The sequence below is a fragment of the Pseudophryne corroboree genome, unplaced genomic scaffold (assembly GCF_028390025.1).
Source record: "Pseudophryne corroboree isolate aPseCor3 unplaced genomic scaffold, aPseCor3.hap2 scaffold_1232, whole genome shotgun sequence".
Classification (NCBI taxonomy): domain Eukaryota; kingdom Metazoa; phylum Chordata; class Amphibia; order Anura; family Myobatrachidae; genus Pseudophryne; species Pseudophryne corroboree.
The window spans coordinates 420-18528 of NW_026967858.1; the positions used below are offsets into that span (position 1 = coordinate 420).

The 18109-nt window shown below is 37.9% G+C and overlaps 23 non-coding genes across 23 annotated transcripts; all 23 read right to left on the reverse strand.

Moving 5' to 3' along the window:
- Positions 1-318: 318 nt before the first annotated feature.
- On the reverse strand, positions 319-391 carry TRNAF-GAA (transfer RNA phenylalanine (anticodon GAA)). The gene has a single exon. It is a non-coding gene; the product is annotated as a tRNA-Phe (tRNA).
- Positions 392-533: 142 nt separating this feature from the next.
- On the reverse strand, positions 534-606 carry TRNAF-GAA (transfer RNA phenylalanine (anticodon GAA)). Its single transcript has one exon. It is a non-coding gene; the product is annotated as a tRNA-Phe (tRNA).
- A 595-nt stretch (positions 607-1201) lies between these two features.
- On the reverse strand, positions 1202-1274 carry TRNAF-GAA (transfer RNA phenylalanine (anticodon GAA)). Its single transcript has one exon. It is a non-coding gene; the product is annotated as a tRNA-Phe (tRNA).
- Positions 1275-2088: 814 nt separating this feature from the next.
- On the reverse strand, positions 2089-2161 carry TRNAF-GAA (transfer RNA phenylalanine (anticodon GAA)). The gene has a single exon. It is a non-coding gene; the product is annotated as a tRNA-Phe (tRNA).
- A 142-nt stretch (positions 2162-2303) lies between these two features.
- Positions 2304-2376, reverse strand: TRNAF-GAA (transfer RNA phenylalanine (anticodon GAA)). Its single transcript has one exon. It is a non-coding gene; the product is annotated as a tRNA-Phe (tRNA).
- A 598-nt stretch (positions 2377-2974) lies between these two features.
- TRNAF-GAA (transfer RNA phenylalanine (anticodon GAA)) lies at positions 2975-3047 on the reverse strand. The gene has a single exon. It is a non-coding gene; the product is annotated as a tRNA-Phe (tRNA).
- Positions 3048-3189: 142 nt separating this feature from the next.
- On the reverse strand, positions 3190-3262 carry TRNAF-GAA (transfer RNA phenylalanine (anticodon GAA)). Its single transcript has one exon. It is a non-coding gene; the product is annotated as a tRNA-Phe (tRNA).
- Positions 3263-3858: 596 nt separating this feature from the next.
- On the reverse strand, positions 3859-3931 carry TRNAF-GAA (transfer RNA phenylalanine (anticodon GAA)). The gene has a single exon. It is a non-coding gene; the product is annotated as a tRNA-Phe (tRNA).
- Positions 3932-5617: 1686 nt separating this feature from the next.
- Positions 5618-5690, reverse strand: TRNAF-GAA (transfer RNA phenylalanine (anticodon GAA)). Its single transcript has one exon. It is a non-coding gene; the product is annotated as a tRNA-Phe (tRNA).
- An 814-nt stretch (positions 5691-6504) lies between these two features.
- TRNAF-GAA (transfer RNA phenylalanine (anticodon GAA)) lies at positions 6505-6577 on the reverse strand. The gene has a single exon. It is a non-coding gene; the product is annotated as a tRNA-Phe (tRNA).
- Positions 6578-7389: 812 nt separating this feature from the next.
- TRNAF-GAA (transfer RNA phenylalanine (anticodon GAA)) lies at positions 7390-7462 on the reverse strand. The gene has a single exon. It is a non-coding gene; the product is annotated as a tRNA-Phe (tRNA).
- An 814-nt stretch (positions 7463-8276) lies between these two features.
- TRNAF-GAA (transfer RNA phenylalanine (anticodon GAA)) lies at positions 8277-8349 on the reverse strand. The gene has a single exon. It is a non-coding gene; the product is annotated as a tRNA-Phe (tRNA).
- Positions 8350-8491: 142 nt separating this feature from the next.
- Positions 8492-8564, reverse strand: TRNAF-GAA (transfer RNA phenylalanine (anticodon GAA)). The gene has a single exon. It is a non-coding gene; the product is annotated as a tRNA-Phe (tRNA).
- Positions 8565-9455: 891 nt separating this feature from the next.
- Positions 9456-9528, reverse strand: TRNAF-GAA (transfer RNA phenylalanine (anticodon GAA)). The gene has a single exon. It is a non-coding gene; the product is annotated as a tRNA-Phe (tRNA).
- Positions 9529-10917: 1389 nt separating this feature from the next.
- On the reverse strand, positions 10918-10990 carry TRNAF-GAA (transfer RNA phenylalanine (anticodon GAA)). Its single transcript has one exon. It is a non-coding gene; the product is annotated as a tRNA-Phe (tRNA).
- An 812-nt stretch (positions 10991-11802) lies between these two features.
- On the reverse strand, positions 11803-11875 carry TRNAF-GAA (transfer RNA phenylalanine (anticodon GAA)). The gene has a single exon. It is a non-coding gene; the product is annotated as a tRNA-Phe (tRNA).
- An 814-nt stretch (positions 11876-12689) lies between these two features.
- TRNAF-GAA (transfer RNA phenylalanine (anticodon GAA)) lies at positions 12690-12762 on the reverse strand. The gene has a single exon. It is a non-coding gene; the product is annotated as a tRNA-Phe (tRNA).
- Positions 12763-12904: 142 nt separating this feature from the next.
- TRNAF-GAA (transfer RNA phenylalanine (anticodon GAA)) lies at positions 12905-12977 on the reverse strand. Its single transcript has one exon. It is a non-coding gene; the product is annotated as a tRNA-Phe (tRNA).
- A 597-nt stretch (positions 12978-13574) lies between these two features.
- TRNAF-GAA (transfer RNA phenylalanine (anticodon GAA)) lies at positions 13575-13647 on the reverse strand. Its single transcript has one exon. It is a non-coding gene; the product is annotated as a tRNA-Phe (tRNA).
- A 1389-nt stretch (positions 13648-15036) lies between these two features.
- Positions 15037-15109, reverse strand: TRNAF-GAA (transfer RNA phenylalanine (anticodon GAA)). Its single transcript has one exon. It is a non-coding gene; the product is annotated as a tRNA-Phe (tRNA).
- An 812-nt stretch (positions 15110-15921) lies between these two features.
- Positions 15922-15994, reverse strand: TRNAF-GAA (transfer RNA phenylalanine (anticodon GAA)). The gene has a single exon. It is a non-coding gene; the product is annotated as a tRNA-Phe (tRNA).
- Positions 15995-16808: 814 nt separating this feature from the next.
- TRNAF-GAA (transfer RNA phenylalanine (anticodon GAA)) lies at positions 16809-16881 on the reverse strand. The gene has a single exon. It is a non-coding gene; the product is annotated as a tRNA-Phe (tRNA).
- An 814-nt stretch (positions 16882-17695) lies between these two features.
- On the reverse strand, positions 17696-17768 carry TRNAF-GAA (transfer RNA phenylalanine (anticodon GAA)). The gene has a single exon. It is a non-coding gene; the product is annotated as a tRNA-Phe (tRNA).
- Between the last annotated feature and the right edge of the window lie 341 nt (positions 17769-18109).

The following is an 18109-nucleotide window of genomic DNA, read 5'->3' on the forward strand; positions in this document are numbered from 1 at the left end:
CTGAAATAACATAAAATGCTTTTCAAGATCAAAACCTGAACACAACAGTTTTTGCTGCTAAATTGCTATTCAGTACCAAAAGCAAACACCCAACCATGCTAAACCCCAGGATTGAACAAGACACCTTTAGATCTTCAGTCTAATGTTGTCACAACTGAACTATTTCGCCAAGCTCTACTAATAAGAAATTCTTTTATTGGGGCTAATAATAATGCAAACTGTAATAACATGAAATGTTCTTGAAGACCAGAACCTGAACACGGCAGTTTCTGCTGCTAAATTGCTATTCTGTAACAAAAAAAAAACAGCAACTAAATATGCCGAAACCCGGGATCGAACCAGGGACCTTTAAATCTTCAGTCTAACGCTCTCCCAACTGAGCTATTTCGGCTAATTGTGACAGATGTGATGTCGTATTTGGGGTTTTAGGTTGGGAAAAAAAGAGCATCAAGTGTTCTTGAAGAGCAACACCTTATAATGAAAGATTCTGCTGGTAAATTGCTATTCTGTAACAAAAATACAGCTACTAAACATGCCGAAACCCGGGATCGAACCAGGGACTTATAGATCTTCAGTCTAATGCTCTCCCAAATGAGCTATTGCAGCTACGTCTGACATTTGGAAAGTCTTTTTGGTGTTTAAGATAAGGCAAACTGAAAGAACATCAAGTGTCCTAGAGGACGAAACCTGAAAATAAACGTTTCTGCTGCTAAATTTCTTTTTGCTGAATTGCTACTCAGTAACAAAATGCAAACACCCAAACATGTGGAAACCCACGATCGTACTAGGGATTTTAAGGTCTTCAGTCTATTGCTCTCACAACTGAGCTATTTTGGCAAGCTATACTGATAAGAATGTCTTTTTTTGGAGCTAAAGATTTTGCAAACTGAAATAACATAAAATGTTTTTCAAGATCAAAAACTGAAAACAACAGTTTTTGCTGCTAAATTGCTATTCAGTAGCAAAAGCAAACACCCAACCATGCTAAACCCCAGGATTGAACAAGACACCCTTAGATCTTCAGTCTAATGTTCTCACAACTGAGCTATTTCGCCAAGCTCTACTAATAAGAAATTCTTTTATTGGGGCTAATAATAATGCAAACTGTAATAACATGAAATGATCTTGAAGACCAGAACCTGAACACGGCAGTTTCTGCTGCTAAATTGCTATTCTGTAACAAAAAAACAGCAACTAAACATGCCGAAACCCAGGATCGAACCAGGGACCTTTAGATCTTCAGTCTAACGCTCTCCCAACTGAGCTATTTCGGCTAATTGTGAAAGATGTCAAACCGTATTTGGGGTTTTAGGCTGGGAAAAAAAAGAGCATTAAGTGTTCTTGATGAACAACACCTGATAATGAAAGATTCTGCTGGTAAATTGCTATTCTGTAACAAAAATACAGCAACTAAACATGCCGAATCCTGGGATCGAACCCAGGACCTTTAGATCTTCAGTTTAATGCTCTCACAAAAGAGCTATTGCGTGTAAGTCTGACGTTTAGAAAGTCTTTTTTGGTGTTTAAGATAAGGCAAACTGAAAGAACATCAAGTGTCCTAGAGGGCGAAACCTGAAAATGAAAGTTTCTGCTGCTAAATTTCTTTTTGCTGAATTGCTACTCAGTAACAAACTGCAAACACCTAAACATGTGGAAACCCACGATCGTACTAGGGATTTTAAGGTCTTCAGTCTATTGCTCTCACAACTGAGCTATTTTGGCAAGCTATACTGATAAGAATGTCTTTTTTTAGGAGCTAAAGATTTTGCAAACTGAAATAACATAAAATGTTTTTCAAGATCAAAACCTGAACACAACAGTTTTTGCTGCTAAATTGCTATTCAGTAGCAAAAGCAAACACCCAACCATGCTAAACCCCAGGATTGAACAAGACACCCTTAGATCTTCAGTCTAATGTTGTCACAACTGAGCTATTTCGCCAAGCTCTACTAATAAGAAATTATTTTATTGGGGCTAATAATAATGCAAACTGTAATAACATGAAATGATCTTGAAGACCAGAACCTGAACACGGCAGTTTCTGCTGCTAAATTGCTATTCTGTAACAAAAAAAACAGCAACTAAATATGCCTAAACCCGGGATCGAACCAGGGACCTTTAGATCTTCAATCTAACGCTCTCCCAACTGAGCTATTTCGGCTAATTGTGACAGATGTGAAGTCGTATTTGGGGTTTTAGGTTGGGAAAAAAAGAGCATCAAGTGTTCTTGAAGAGCAACACCTTATAATGAAAGATTCTGCTGGTAAATTGCTATTCTGTAGCAAAAATACAGTTACTAAACATGCCGAAACCCGGGATCGAACCAGGGACTTATAGATCTTCAGTCTAATGCTCTCCCAAATGAGCTATTGCAGCTACGTCTGACATTTGGAAAGTCTTTTTTGGTGTTTAAGATAAGGCAAACTGAAAGAACATCAAGTGTCCTAGAGGGCGAAACCTGAAAATAAACGTTTCTGCTGCTAAATTTCTTTTTGCTGAATTGCTACTCAGTAACAAACTGCAAACACCCAAACATGTGGAAACCCACGATCGTACTAGGGATTTTAAGGTCTTCAGTCTATTGCTCTCACAACTGAGCTATTTTGGCAAGCTATACTGATAAGAATGTCTTTTTTTAGGAGCTAAAGATTTTGCAAACTGAAATAACATAAAATGCTTTTCAAGATCAAAACCTGAACACAACAGTTTTTGCTGCTAAATTGCTATTCAGAAGCAAAAGCAAACACCCAACCATGCTAAACCCCAGGATTGAACAAGACACCATTAGATCTTCAGTCTAATGTTGTCACAACTGAGCTATTTCGCCAAGCTCTACTAATAAGAAATTATTTTATTGGGGCTAATAATAATGCAAACTGTAATAACATGAAATGATCTTGAAGACCAGAACCTGAACACGGCAGTTTCTGCTGCTAAATTGCTATTCTGTAACAAAAAAAACAGCAACTAAATATGCCTAAACCCGGGATCGAACCAGGGACCTTTAGATCTTCAGTCTAACGCTCTCCCAACTGAGCTATTTCGGCTAATTGTGACAAATGTGAAGTCGTATTTGGGGTTTTAGGTTGGGAAAAAAAGAGCATCAAGTGTTCTTGAAGAGCAACACCTTATAATGAAAGATTCTGCTGGTAAATTGCTATTCTGTAACAAAAATACAGCTACTAAACATGCCGAAACCCGGGATCGAACCAGGGACTTATAGATCTTCAGTCTAATGCTCTCCCAAATGAGCTATTGCAGCTACGTCTGACATTTGGAAAGTCTTTTTTGGTGTTTAAGATAAGGCAAACTGAAAGAACATCAAGTGTCCTAGAGGGCGAAACCTGAAAATAAACGTTTCTGCTGCTAAATTTCTTTTTGCTGAATTGCTACTCAGTAACAAAATGCAAACACCCAAACATGTGGAAACCCACGATCGTACTAGGGATTTTAAGGTCTTCAGTCTATTGCTCTCACAACTGAGCTATTTTGGCAAGCTATACTGATAAGAATGTCTTTTTTTGGAGCTAAAGATTTTGCAAACTGAAATAACATAAAATGTTTTTCAAGATCAAAAACTGAAAACAACAGTTTTTGCTGCTAAATTGCTATTCAGTAGCAAAAGCAAACACCCAACCATGCTAAACCCCAGGATTGAACAAGACACCCTTAGATCTTCAGTCTAATGTTGTCACAACTGAGCTATTTCGCCAAGCTCTACTAATAAGAAATTCTTTTATTGGGGCTAATAATAATGCAAACTGTAATAACATGAAATGATCTTGAAGACCAGAACCTGAACACGGCAGTTTCTGCTGCTAAATTGCTATTCTGTAACAAAAAAACAGCAACTAAATATGCCGAATCCCGGGATCGAACCAGGGACCTTTAGATCTTCAGTCTAACGCTCTCCCAATTGAGCTATTTCGGCTAATTGTGAAAGATGTCAAGCCGTATTTGGGGTTTTAGGCTGGGGAAAAAAAGAGCATTAAGTGTTCTTGATGAACAACACCTGATAATGAAAGATTCTGCTGGTAAATTGCTATTCTGTAACAAAAATACAGCAACTAAACATGCCGAATCCTGGGATCGAACCCAGGACCTTTAGATCTTCAGTTTAATGCTCTCACAAAAGAGCTATTGCGTGTAAGTCTGACGTTTAGAAAGTCTTTTTTGGTGTTTAAGATAAGGCAAACTGAAAGAACATCAAGTGTCCTAGAGGGCGAAACCTGAAAATGAAAGTTTCTGCTGCTAAATTTCTTTTTGCTGAATTGCTACTCAGTAACAAACTGCAAACACCCAAACATGTGGAAACCCACGATCGTACTAGGGATTTTAAGGTCTTCAGTCTATTGCTCTCACAACTGAGCTATTTTGGCAAGCTATACTGATAAGAATGTCTTTTTTTAGGAGCTAAAGATTTTGCAAACTGAAATAACATAAAATGCTTTTCAAGATCAAAACCTGAACACAACAGTTTTTGCTGCTAAATTGCTATTCAGTAGCAAAAGCAAACACCCAACCATGCTAAACCCCAGGATTGAACAAGACACCCTTAGATCTTCAGTCTAATGTTGTCACAACTGAGCTATTTCGCCAAGCTCTACTAATAAGAAATTCTTTTATTGGGGCTAATAATAATGCAAACTGTAATAACATGAAATGTTCTTGAAGACCAGAACCTGAACACGGCAGTTTCTGCTGCTAAATTGCTATTCTGTAACAAAAAAAACAGCAACTAAATATGCCGAAACCCGGGACCTTTAGATCTTCAGTCTAACGCTCTCCCAACTGAGATATTTTGGCTAATTGTGACAGATGTGAAGTCGTATTTGGGGTTTTAGGTTGGGAAAAAAAGAGCATCAAGTGTTCTTGAAGAGCAACACCTTATAATGAAAGATTCTGCTGGTAAATTGCTATTCTGTAACAAAAATACAGCTACTAAACATGCCGAAACCCGGGATTGAACCAGGGACTTATAGATCTTCAGTCTAATGCTCTCCCAAATGAGCTATTGCAGCTACGTCTGACATTTGGAAAGTCTTTTTTGGTGTTTAAGATAAGGCAAACTGAAAGAACATCAAGTGTCCTAGAGGGCGAAACCTGAAAATAAACGTTTCTGCTGCTAAATTTCTTTTTGCTGAATTGCTACTCAGTAACAAAATGCAAACACCCAAACATGTGGAAACCCACGATCGTACTAGGGATTTTAAGGTCTTCAGTCTATTGCTCTCACAACTGAGCTATTTTGGCAAGCTATACTGATAAGAATGTCTTTTTTTGGAGCTAAAGATTTTGCAAACTGAAATAACATAAAATGTTTTTCAAGATCAAAAACTGAAAACAACAGTTTTTGCTGCTAAATTGCTATTCAGTAGCAAAAGCAAACACCCAACCATGCTAAACCCCAGGATTGAACAAGACACCCTTAGATCTTCAGTCTAATGTTCTCACAACTGAGCTATTTCGCCAAGCTCTACTAATAAGAAATTCTTTTATTGGGGCTAATAATAATGCAAACTGTAATAACATGAAATGATCTTGAAGACCAGAACCTGAACACGGCAGTTTCTGCTGCTAAATTGCTATTCTGTAACAAAAAAACAGCAACTAAATATGCTGAAACCCGGGATTGAACCAGGGACCTTTAGATCTTCAGTCTAACGCTCTCCCAACTGAGCTATTTCGGCTAATTATGAAAGATGTCAAGCCGTATTTGGGGTTTTAGGCTGGGAAAAAAAAGAGCATTAAGTGTTCTTGATGAACAACACCTGATAATGAAAGATTCTGCTGGTAAATTGCTATTCTGTAACAAAAATACAGCAACTAAACATGACGAATTCTGGGATCGAACCCAGGACCTTTAGATCTTCAGTTTAATGCTCTCACAAAAGAGCTATTGCGTGTAAGTCTGACGTTTAGAAAGTCTTTTTTGGTGTTTAAGATAAGGCAAACTGAAAGAACATCAAGTGTCCTAGAGGGCGAAACCTGAAAATGAAAGTTTCTGCTGCTAAATTTCTTTTTGCTGAATTGCTACTCAGTAACAAACTGCAAACACCCAAACATGTGGAAACCCACGATCGTACTAGGGATTTTAAGGTCTTCAGTCTATTGCTCTCACAACTGAGCTATTTTGGCAAGCTATACTGATAAGAATGTCTTTTTTTAGGAGCTAAAGATTTTGCAAACTGAAATAACATAAAATGCTTTTCAAGATCAAAACCTGAACACAACAGTTTTTGCTGCTAAATTGCTATTCAGTAGCAAAAGCAAACACCCAACCATGCTAAACCCCAGGATTGAACAAGACACCCTTAGATCTTCAGTATAATGTTGTCACAACTGAGCTATTTCGCCAAGCTCTACTAATAAGAAATTCTTTTATTGGGGCTAATAATAATGCAAACTGTAATAACATGAAATGTTCTTGAAGACCAGAACCTGAACACGGCAGTTTCTGCTGCTAAATTGCTATTCTGTAACAAAAAAAACAGCAACTAAATATGCCGAAACCCGGGATCGAACCAGGGACCTTTAGATCTTCAGTCTAACGCTCTCCCAACTGAGCTATTTCGGCTAATTGTGACAGATGTGAAGTCGTATTTGGGGTTTTAGGTTGGGGAAAAAAGAGCATCAACTGTTCTTGAAGAGCAACACCTTATAATGAAAGATTCTGCTGGTAAATTGCTATTCTGTAACAAAAATACAGCTACTAAACATGCCGAAACCCGGGATCGAACCAGGGATTTATAGATCTTCAGACTAATGCTCTCCCAAATGAGCTATTGCAGCTACGTCTGACATCTGGAAAGTCTTTTTTGGTGTTTAAGATAAGGCAAACTGAAAGAACATCAAGTGTCCTAGAGGGCGAAACCTGCAAATAAACGTTTCTGCTGCTAAATTTCTTTTTGCTGAATTGCTACTCAGTAACAAAATGCAAACACCCAAACATGTGGAAACCCACGATCGTACTAGGGATTTTAAGGTCTTCAGTCTATTGCTCTCACAACTGAGCTATTTTGGCAAGCTATACTGATAAGAATGTCTTTTTTTGGAGCTAAAGATTTTGCAAACTGAAATAACATAAAATGTTTTTCAAGATCAAAAACTGAAAACAACAGTTTTTGCTGCTAAATTGCTATTCAGTAGCAAAAGCAAACACCCAACCATGCTAAACCCCAGGATTGAACAAGACACCCTTAGATCTTCAGTCTAATGTTGTCACAACTGAGCTATTTCGCCAAGCTCTACTAATAAGAAATTATTTTATTGGGGCTAATAAATAATGCAAACTGTAATAACATGAAATGATCTTGAAGACCAGAACCTGAACACGGCAGTTTCTGCTGCTAAATTGCTATTCTGTAACAAAAAAACAGCAACTAAATATGCAGAAACCCGGGATCGAACCAGGGACCTTTAGATCTTCAGTCTAACGCTCTCCCAACTGAGCTATTTCGGCTAATTGTGAAAGATATCAAGCCGTATTTGGGGTTTTAGGCTGGGGAAAAAAAGAGCATTAAGTGTTCTTGATGAACAACACCTGATAATGAAAGATTCTGCTGGTAAATTGCTATTCTGTAACAAAAATACAGCAACTAAACATGCCGAATCCTGGGATCGAACCCAGGACCTTTAGATCTTCAGTTTAATGCTCTCACAAAAGAGCTATTGCGTGTAAGTCTGACGTTTAGAAAGTCTTTTTTGGTGTTTAAGATAAGGCAAACTGAAAGAACATCAAGTGTCCTAGAGGGCGAAACCTGAAAATGAAAGTTTCTGCTGCTAAATTTCTTTTTGCTGAATTGCTACTCAGTAACAAACTGCAAACACCCAAACATGTGGAAACCCACGATCGTACTAGGGATTTTAAGGTCTTCAGTCTATTGCTCTCACAACTGAGCTATTTTGGCAAGCTATACTGATAAGAATGTCTTTTTTTAGGAGCTAAAGATTTTGCAAACTGAAATAACATAAAATGCTTTTCAAGATCAAAACCTGAACACAACAGTTTTTGCTGCTAAATTGCTATTCAGTAGCAAAAGCAAACACCCAACCATGCTAAACCCCAGGATTGAACAAGACACCCTTAGATCTTCAGTCTAATGTTGTCACAACTGAGCTATTTCGCCAAGCTCTACTAATAAGAAATTCTTTTATTGGGGCTAATAATAATGCAAACTGTAATAACATGAAATGTTCTTGAAGACCAGAACCTGAACACGGCAGTTTCTGCTGCTAAATTGCTATTCTGTAACAAAAAAAACAGCAACTAAATATGCCGAAACCCGGGATCGAACCAGGGACCTTTAGATCTTCAGTCTAACGCTCTCCCAACTGAGCTATTTCAGCTAATTGTGACAGATGTGAAGTCGTATTTGGGGTTTTAGGTTGGGAAAAAAAGAGCATCAAGTGTTCTTGAAGAGCAACACCTTATAATGAAAGATTCTTCTGGTAAATTGCTATTCTGTAACAAAAATACAGCTACTAAACATGCCGAAACCCGGGATCGAACCAGGGACTTATAGATCTTCAGTCTAATGCTCTCCCAAATGAGCTATTGCAGCTACGTCTGACATTTGGAAAGTCTTTTTTGGTGTTTAAGATAAGGCAAACTGAAAGAACATAAAGTGTCCTAGAGGGCGAAACCTGAAAATGAAAGTTCCAGCTGCTAAATTTCTTTTTGCTGAATTGCTACTCAGTAACAAACTGCAAACACCCAAACATGTGGAAACCCACGATCGTACTAGGGATTTTAAGGTCTTCAGTCTATTGCTCTCACAACATGCCGAATCCTGGGATCGAACCCAGGACCTTTAGATCTTCAGTTTAATGCTCTCACAAAAAAGCTATTGCGTGTAAGTCTGACGTTTAGAAAGTCTTTTTTGGTGTTTAAGATAAGGCAAACTGAAAGAACATCAAGTGTCCTAGAGGGCGAAACCTGAAAATGAAAGTTCCTGCTGCTAAATTTCTTTTTGCTGAATTGCTACTCAGTAACAAACTGCAAACACCCAAACATGTGGAAACCCACGATCGTACTAGGGATTTTAAGGTCTTCAGTCTATTGCTCTCACAACTGAGCTATTTTGGCAAGCTATACTGATAAGAATGTCTTTTTTTAGGAGCTAAAGATTTTGCAAACTGAAATAACATAAAATGCTTTTCAAGATCAAAACCTGAACACAACAGTTTTTGCTGCTAAATTGCTATTCAGTAGCAAAAGCAAACACCCAACCATGCTAAACCCCAGGATTGAACAAGACACCCTTAGATCTTCAGTCTAATGTTGTCACAACTGAGCTGTTTTGCCAAGCTCTACTAATAAGAAATTCTTTTATTGGGGCTAATAATAATGCAAACTGTAATAACATGAAATGTTCTTGAAGACCAGAACCTGAACACGGCAGTTTCTGCTGCTAAATTGCTATTCTGTAACAAAAAAAACCAGCAACTAAATATGCCGAAACCCGGGATCGAACCAGGGACCTTTAGATCTTCAGTCTAACGCTCTCCCAACTGAGCTATTTCGGCTAATTGTGACAGATGTGAAGTCGTATTTGGGGTTTTAGGTTGGGTCAAAAAGAGCATCAAGTGTTCTTGAAGAGCAATACCTTATAATGAAAGATTCTGCTGGTAAATTGCTATTCTGTAACAAAAATACAGCTACTAAACATGCCAAAACCCGGGATCGAACCAGGGACTTATAGATCTTCAGTCTAATGCTCTCCCAAATGAGCTATTGCAGCTACGTCTGACATTGGGAAAGTTTTTTTTGGTGTTTAAGATAAGGCAAACTGAAAGAACATCAAGTGTCCTAGAGGGCGAAACCTGAAACTAAACGTTTCTGCTGCTAAATTTCTTTTTGCTGAATTGCTACTCAGTAACAAACTGCAAACACCCAAACATGTGGAAACCCACGATCGTACTAGGGATTTTAAGGTCTTCAGTCTATTGCTCTCACAACATGCCGAATCCTGGGATCGAACCCAGGACCTTTAGATCTTCAGTTTAATGTTCTCACAAAAGAGCTATTGCGTGTAAGTCTGACGTTTAGAAAGTCTTTTTTGGTGTTTAAGATAAGGCAAACTGAAAGAACATCAAGTGTCCTAGAGGGCGAAACCTGAAAATGAAAGTTTCTGCTGCTAAATTTCTTTTTGCTGAATTGCTACTCAGTAACAAACTGCAAACACCCAAACATGTGGAAACCCACGATCGTACTAGGGATTTTAAGGTCTTCAGTCTATTGCTCTCACAACTGAGCTATTTTGGCAAGCTATACTGATAAGAATGTCTTTTTTTAGGAGCTAAAGATTTTGCAAACTGAAATAACATAAAATGCTTTTCAAGATCAAAACTTGAACACAACAGTTTTTGCTGCTAAATTGCTATTCAGTAGCAAAAGCAAACACCCAACCATGCTAAACCCCAGGATTGAACAAGACACCCTTAGATCTTCAGTCTAATGTTGTCACAACTGAGCTATTTCGCCAAGCTCTACTAATAAGAAATTATTTTATTGGGGCTTATAACAAAACACAACTGAGCTATTTTGGCAAGCTATACTGATAAGAATGTCTTTTTTTAGGAGCTAAAGATTTTGCAAACTGAAATAACATAAAATGCTTTTCAAGATCAAAACCTGAACACAACAGTTTTTGCTGCTAAATTGCTATTCAGTAGCAAAAGCAAACACCCAACCATGCTAAACCCCAGGATTGAACAAGACACCCTTAGATCTTCAGTCTAATGTTGTCACAACTGAGCTATTTCGCCAAGCTCTACTAATAAGAAATTCTTTTATTGGGGCTAATAATAATGCAAACTGTAATAACATGAAATGATCTTGAAGACCAGAACCTGAACACGGCAGTTTCTGCTGCTAAATTGCTATTCTGTAACAAAAAAACAGCAACTAAAATATGCCGAAACCCGGGATCGAACCAGGGACCTTTAGATCTTCAGTCTAACGCTCTCCCAACTGAGCTATTACGGCTAATTGTGAAAGATATTAAGCCGTATTTGGGGTTTTAGGCTGGAAAAAAAAAGAGCATTAAGTGTTCTTGATGAACAACACCTGATAATGAAAGATTCTGCTGGTAAATTGCTATTCTGTAACAAAAATACAGCTACTAAACATGCCGAAACCCGGGATCGAACCAGTGACTTATAGAACTTCAGTCTAATGCTCTCCCAAATGAGCTATTGCAGCTACGTCTGACATTTAGAAAGTCTTTTTTGGTGTTTAAGATAAGGCAAACTGAAAGAACATCAAGTGTCCTAGAGGGCGAAACCTGAAAATAAACGTTTCTGCTGCTAAATTTCTTTTTGCTGAATTGCTACTCAGTAACAAAATGCAAACACCCAAACATGTGGAAACCCACAATCGTACTAGGGATTTTAAGGTCTTCAGTCTATTGCTCTCACAACTGAGCTATTTTGGCAAGCTATACTGATAAGAATGTCTTTTTTTGGAGCTAAAGATTTTGCAAACTGAAATAACATAAAATGTTTTTCAAGATCAAAAACTGAAAACAACAGTTTTTGCTGCTAAATTGCTATTCAGTAGCAAAAGCAAACACCCAACCATGCTAAACCCCAGGATTGAACAAGACACCCTTAGATCTTCAGTCTAATGTTGTCACAACTGAGCTATTTCGCCAAGCTCTACTAATAAGAAATTCTTTTATTGGGGCTAATAATAATGCAAACTGTAATAACATGAAATGATCTTGAAGACCAGAACCTGAACACGGCAGTTTCTGCTGCTCAATTGCTATTCTGTAACAAAAAAACAGCAACTAAATATGCAGAAACCCGGGATCGAACCAGGGACCTTTAGATCTTCAGTCTAACGCTCTCCCAACTGAGCTATTTCGGCTAATTGTGAAAGATGTCAAGCCGTATTTGGGGTTTTAGGCTGGGAAAAAAAAGAGCATTAAGTGTTCTTGATGAACAACACCTGATAATGAAAGATTCTGCTGGTAAATTGCTATTCTGTAACAAAAATACAGCAACTAAACATGCCAAATCCTGGGATCGAACCCAGGACCTTTAGATCTTCAGTTTAATGCTCTCACAAAAGAGCTATTGCGTGTAAGTCTGATGTTTAGAAAGTCTTTTTTGGTGTTTAAGATAAGGCAAACTGAAAGAACATCAAGTGTCCTAGAGGGCGAAACCTGAAAATGAAAGTTTCTGCTGCTAAATTTCTTTTTGCTGAATTGCTACTCAGTAACAAACTGCAAACACCCAAACATGTGGAAACCCACGATCGCACTAGGGATTTTAAGGTCTTCAGTCTATTGCTCTCACAACTGAGCTATTTTGGCAAGCTATACTGATAAGAATGTCTTTTTTTAGGAGCTAAAGATTTTGCAAACTGAAATAACATAAAATGCTTTTCAAGATCAAAACCTGAACACAACAGTTTTTGCTGCTAAATTGCTATTCAGTAGCAAAAGCAAACACCCAACCATGCTAAACCCCAGGATTGAACAAGACACCCTTAGATCTTCAGTCTAATGTTGTCACAACTGAGCTATTTCGCCAAGCTCTACTAATAAGAAATTATTTTATTGGGGCTAATAATAATGCAAACTGTAATAACATGAAATGTTCTTGAAGACCAGAACCTGAACACGGCAGTTTCTGCTGCTAAATTGCTATTCTGTAACAAAAAAAACAGCAACTAAATATGCCGAAACCCGGGATCGAACCAGGGACCTTTAGATCTTCAGTCTAACGCTCTCCCAACTGAGCTATTTCGGCTAATTGTGACAGATGTGAAGTCGTATTTGGGGTTTTAGGTTGGGAAAAAAAGAGCATCAAGTGTTCTTGAAGAGCAACACCTTATAATGAAAGATTCTTCTGGTAAATTGCTATTCTGTAACAAAAATACAGCTACTAAACATGCCGAAACCCGGGATCGAACCAGGGACTTATAGATCTTCAGTCTAATGCTCTCCCAAATGAGCTATTGCAGCTACATCTGACATTTGGAAAGTCTTTTTTGGTGTTTAAGATAAGGCAAACTGAAAGAACATCAAGTGTCCTAGAGGGCGAAACCTGAAAATGAAGGTTCCTGCTGCTAAATTTCTTTTTGCTGAATTGCTACTCAGTAACAAACTGCAAACACCCAAACATGTGGAAACCCACGATCGTACTAGGGATTTTAAGGTCTTCAGTCTATTGCTCTCACAACTGAGCTATTTTGGCAAGCTATACTGATAAGAATGTCTTTTTTTAGGAGCTAAAGATTTTGCAAACTGAAATAACATAAAATGCTTTTCAAGATCAAAACCTGAACACAACAGTTTTTGCTGCTAAATTGCTATTCAGTAGCAAAAGCAAACACCCAACCATGCTAAACCCCAGGATTGAACAAGACACCCTTAGATCTTCAGTCTAATGTTGTCACAACTGAGCTATTTCGCCAAGCTCTACTAATAAGAAATTATTTTATTGGGGCTAATAATAATGCAAACTGTAATAACATGAAATGATCTTGAAGACCAGAACCTGAACACGGCAGTTTCTGCTGCTAAATTGCTATTCTGTAACAAAAAAACAGCAACTAAATATGCCAAAACCCAGGATCGAACCAGGGACCTTTAGATCTTCAGTCTAACGCTCTCCCAACTGAGCTATTTCGGCTAATTGTGAAAGATGTCAAGCCGTATTTGGGGTTTTAGGCAGGGAAAAAAAAGAGCATTAAGTGTTCTTGATGAACAACACCTGATAATGAAAGATTCTGCTGGTAAATTGCTATTCTGTAACAAAAATACTGCAACTAAACATGCCGAATCCTGGGATCGAACCCAGGACCTTTAGTTCTTCAGTTTAATGCTCTCACAAAAGAGATATTGCGTGTAAGTCTGACGTTTAGAAAGTCTTTTTTGGTGTTTAAGATAAGGCAAACTGAAAGAACATCAAGTGTCCTAGAGGGCGAAACCTGAAAATGAAAGTTCCTGCTGCTAAATTTCTTTTTGCTGAATTGCTACTCAGTAACAAACTGCAAACACCCAAACATGTGGAAACCCACGATCGTACTAGGGATTTTAAGGTCTTCAGTCTATTGCTCTCACAACATGCCGAATCCTGGGATCGAACCCAGGACCTTTAGATCTTCAGTTTAATGTTCTCACAAAAGAGCTATTGCGTGTAAGTCTGACGTTTAGAAAGTCTTTTTTGGTGTTTAAGATAAGGCAAACTGAAAGAACATCAAGTGTCCTAGAGGGCGAAACCTGAAAATGAAAGTTTCTGCTGCTAAATTTCTTTTTGCTGAATTGCTACTCAGTAACAAACTGCAAACACCCAAACATGTGGAAACCCACGATCGTACTAGGGATTTTAAGGTCTTCAGTCTATTGCTCTCACAACTGAGCTATTTTGGCAAGCTATACTGATAAGAATGTCTTTTTTTAGGAGCTAAAGATTTTGCAAACTGAAATAACATAAAATGCTTTTCAAGATCAAAACTTGAACACAACAGTTTTTGCTGCTAAATTGCTATTCAGTAGCAAAAGCAAACACCCAACCATGCTAAACCCCAGGATTGAACAAGACACCCTTAGATCTTCAGTCTAATGTTGTCACAACTGAGCTATTTCGCCAAGCTCTACTAATAAGAAATTATTTTATTGGGGCTAATAACAAAACACAACTGAGCTATTTTGGCAAGCTATACTGATAAGAATGTCTTTTTTTAGGAGCTAAAGATTTTGCAAACTGAAATAACATAAAATGCTTTTCAAGATCAAAACCTGAACACAACAGTTTTTGCTGCTAAATTGCTATTCAGTAGCAAAAGCAAACACCCAACCATGCTAAACCCCAGGATTGAACAAGACACCCTTAGATCTTCAGTCTAATGTTGTCACAACTGAGCTATTTCGCCAAGCTCTACTAATAAGAAATTATTTTATTGGGGCTAATAATAATGCAAACTGTAATAACATGAAATGATCCTGAAGACCAGAACCTGAACATGGCAGTTTCTGCTGCTAAATTGCTATTCTGTAACAAAAAAACAGCAACTAAATATGCCGAAACCCGGGCTTGAACCAGGGACCTTTAGATCTTCAGTCTAACGCTCTCCCAACTGAGCTATTTCGGCTAATTGTGAAAGATGTCAAGCCGTATTTGGGGTTTTAGGCAGGGGAAAAAAAGAGCATTAAGTGTTCTTGATGAACAACACCTGATAATGAAAGATTCTGCTGGTAAATTGCTATTCTGTAACAAAAATACAGCAACTAAACATGCCGAATCCTGGGATCGAACCCAGGACCTTTAGATCTTCAGTTTAATGCTCTCACAAAAGAGATATTGCGTGTAAATCTGACGTTTAGAAAGTCTTTTTTGGTGTTTAAGATAAGGCAAACTGAAAGAACATCAAGTGTCCTAGAGGGCGAAACCTGAAAATGAAAGTTCCTGCTGCTAAATTTCTTTTTGCTGAATTGCTACTCAGTAACAAACTGCAAACACCCAAACATGTGGAAACCCACGATCGTACTAGGGATTTTAAGGTCTTCAGTCTATTGCTCTCACAACTGAGCTATTTTGGCAAGCTATACTGATAAGAATGTCTTTTTTTGGAGCTAAAGATTTTGCAAACTGAAATAACATAAAATGTTTTTCAAGATCAAAAACTGAAAACAACAGTTTTTGCTGCTAAATTGCTATTCAGTAGCAAAAGCAAACACCCAACCATGCTAAACCCCAGGATTGAACAAGACACCCTTAGATCTTCAGTCTAATGTTCTCACAACTGAGCTATTTCGCCAAGCTCTACTAATAAGAAATTCTTTTATTGGGGCTAATAATAATGCAAACTGTAATAACATGAAATGATCTTGAAGACCAGAACCTGAACACGGCAGTTTCTGCTGCTAAATTGCTATTCTGTAACAAAAAAACAACAACTAAATATGCTGAAACCAGGGATCGAACCAGGGACCTTTAGATCTTCAGTCTAACGCTCTCCCAACTGAGCTATTTCGGCTAATTGTGAAAGATGTTAAGCCGTATTTGGGGTTTTAGGCTGGGGAAAAAAAAGAGCATTAAGTGTTCTTGATGAACAACACCTGATAATGAAAGATTCTGCTGGTAAATTGCTATTCTGTAACAAAAATACAGCAACTAAACATGCCGAATCCTGGGATCGAACCCAGGACCTTTAGATCTTCAGTTTAATGCTCTCACAAAAGAGATATTGCGTGTAAATCTGACGTTTAGAAAGTCTTTTTTGGTGTTTAAGATAAGGCAAACTGAAAGAACATCAAGTGTCCTAGAGGGCGAAACCTGAAAATGAAAGTTTCTGCTGCTAAATTTCTTTTTGCTGAATTGCTACTCAGTAACAAACTGCAAACACCTAAACATGTGGAAACCCACGATTGTACTAGGGATTTTAAGGTCTTCAGTCTATTGCTCTCACAACTGAGCTATTTTGGCAAGCTATACTGATAAGAATGTCTTTTTTTAGGAGCTAAAGATTTTGCAAACTGAAATAACATAAAATGCTTTTCAAGATCAAAACCTGAACACAACAGTTTTTGCTGCTAAATTGCTATTCAGTAGCAAAAGCAAACACCCAACCATGCTAAACCCCAGGATTGAACAAGACACCCTTAGATCTTCAGTCTAATGTTCTCACAACTGAGCTATTTCGCCATGCTCTACTAATAAGAAATTCTTTTATTGGGGCTAATAATAATGCAAACTGTAATAACATGAAATGATCTTGAAGACCAGAACCTGAACACGGCAGTTTCTGCTGCTAAATTGCTATTCTGTAACAAAAAAACAGCAACTAAATATGCTGAAACCCGGGATTGAACCAGGGACCTTTAGATCTTCAGTCTAACGCTCTCCCAACTGAGCTATTTCGGCTAATTATGAAAGATGTCAAGCCGTATTTGGGGTTTTAGGCTGGGAAAAAAAAGAGCATTAAGTGTTCTTGATGAACAACACCTGATAATGAAAGATTCTGCTGGTAAATTGCTATTCTGTAACAAAAATACAGCAACTAAACATGACGAATTCTGGGATCGAACCCAGGACCTTTAGATCTTCAGTTTAATGCTCTCACAAAAGAGCTATTGCGTGTAAGTCTGACGTTTAGAAAGTCTTTTTTGGTGTTTAAGATAAGGCAAACTGAAAGAACATCAAGTGTCCTAGAGGGCGAAACCTGAAAATGAAAGTTTCTGCTGCTAAATTTCTTTTTGCTGAATTGCTACTCAGTAACAAACTGCAAACACCCAAACATGTGGAAACCCACGATCGTACTAGGGATTTTAAGGTCTTCAGTCTATTGCTCTCACAACTGAGCTATTTTGGCAAGCTATACTGATAAGAATGTCTTTTTTTAGGAGCTAAAGATTTTGCAAACTGAAATAACATAAAATGCTTTTCAAGATCAAAACCTGAACACAACAGTTTTTGCTGCTAAATTGCTATTCAGTAGCAAAAGCAAACACCCAACCATGCTAAACCCCAGGATTGAACAAGACACCCTTAGATCTTCAGTATAATGTTGTCACAACTGAGCTATTTCGCCAAGCTCTACTAATAAGAAATTCTTTTATTGGGGCTAATAATAATGCAAACTGTAATAACATGAAATGTTCTTGAAGACCAGAACCTGAACACGGCAGTTTCTGCTGCTAAATTGCTATTCTGTAACAAAAAAAACAGCAACTAAATATGCCGAAACCCGGGATCGAACCAGGGACCTTTAGATCTTCAGTCTAACGCTCTCCCAACTGAGCTATTTCGGCTAATTGTGACAGATGTGAAGTCGTATTTGGGGTTTTAGGTTGGGGAAAAAAGAGCATCAACTGTTCTTGAAGAGCAACACCTTATAATGAAAGATTCTGCTGGTAAATTGCTATTCTGTAACAAAAATACAGCTACTAAACATGCCGAAACCCGGGATCGAACCAGGGATTTATAGATCTTCAGTCTAATGCTCTCCCAAATGAGCTATTGCAGCTACGTCTGACATCTGGAAAGTCTTTTTTGGTGTTTAAGATAAGGCAAACTGAAAGAACATCAAGTGTCCTAGAGGGCGAAACCTGCAAATAAACGTTTCTGCTGCTAAATTTCTTTTTGCTGAATT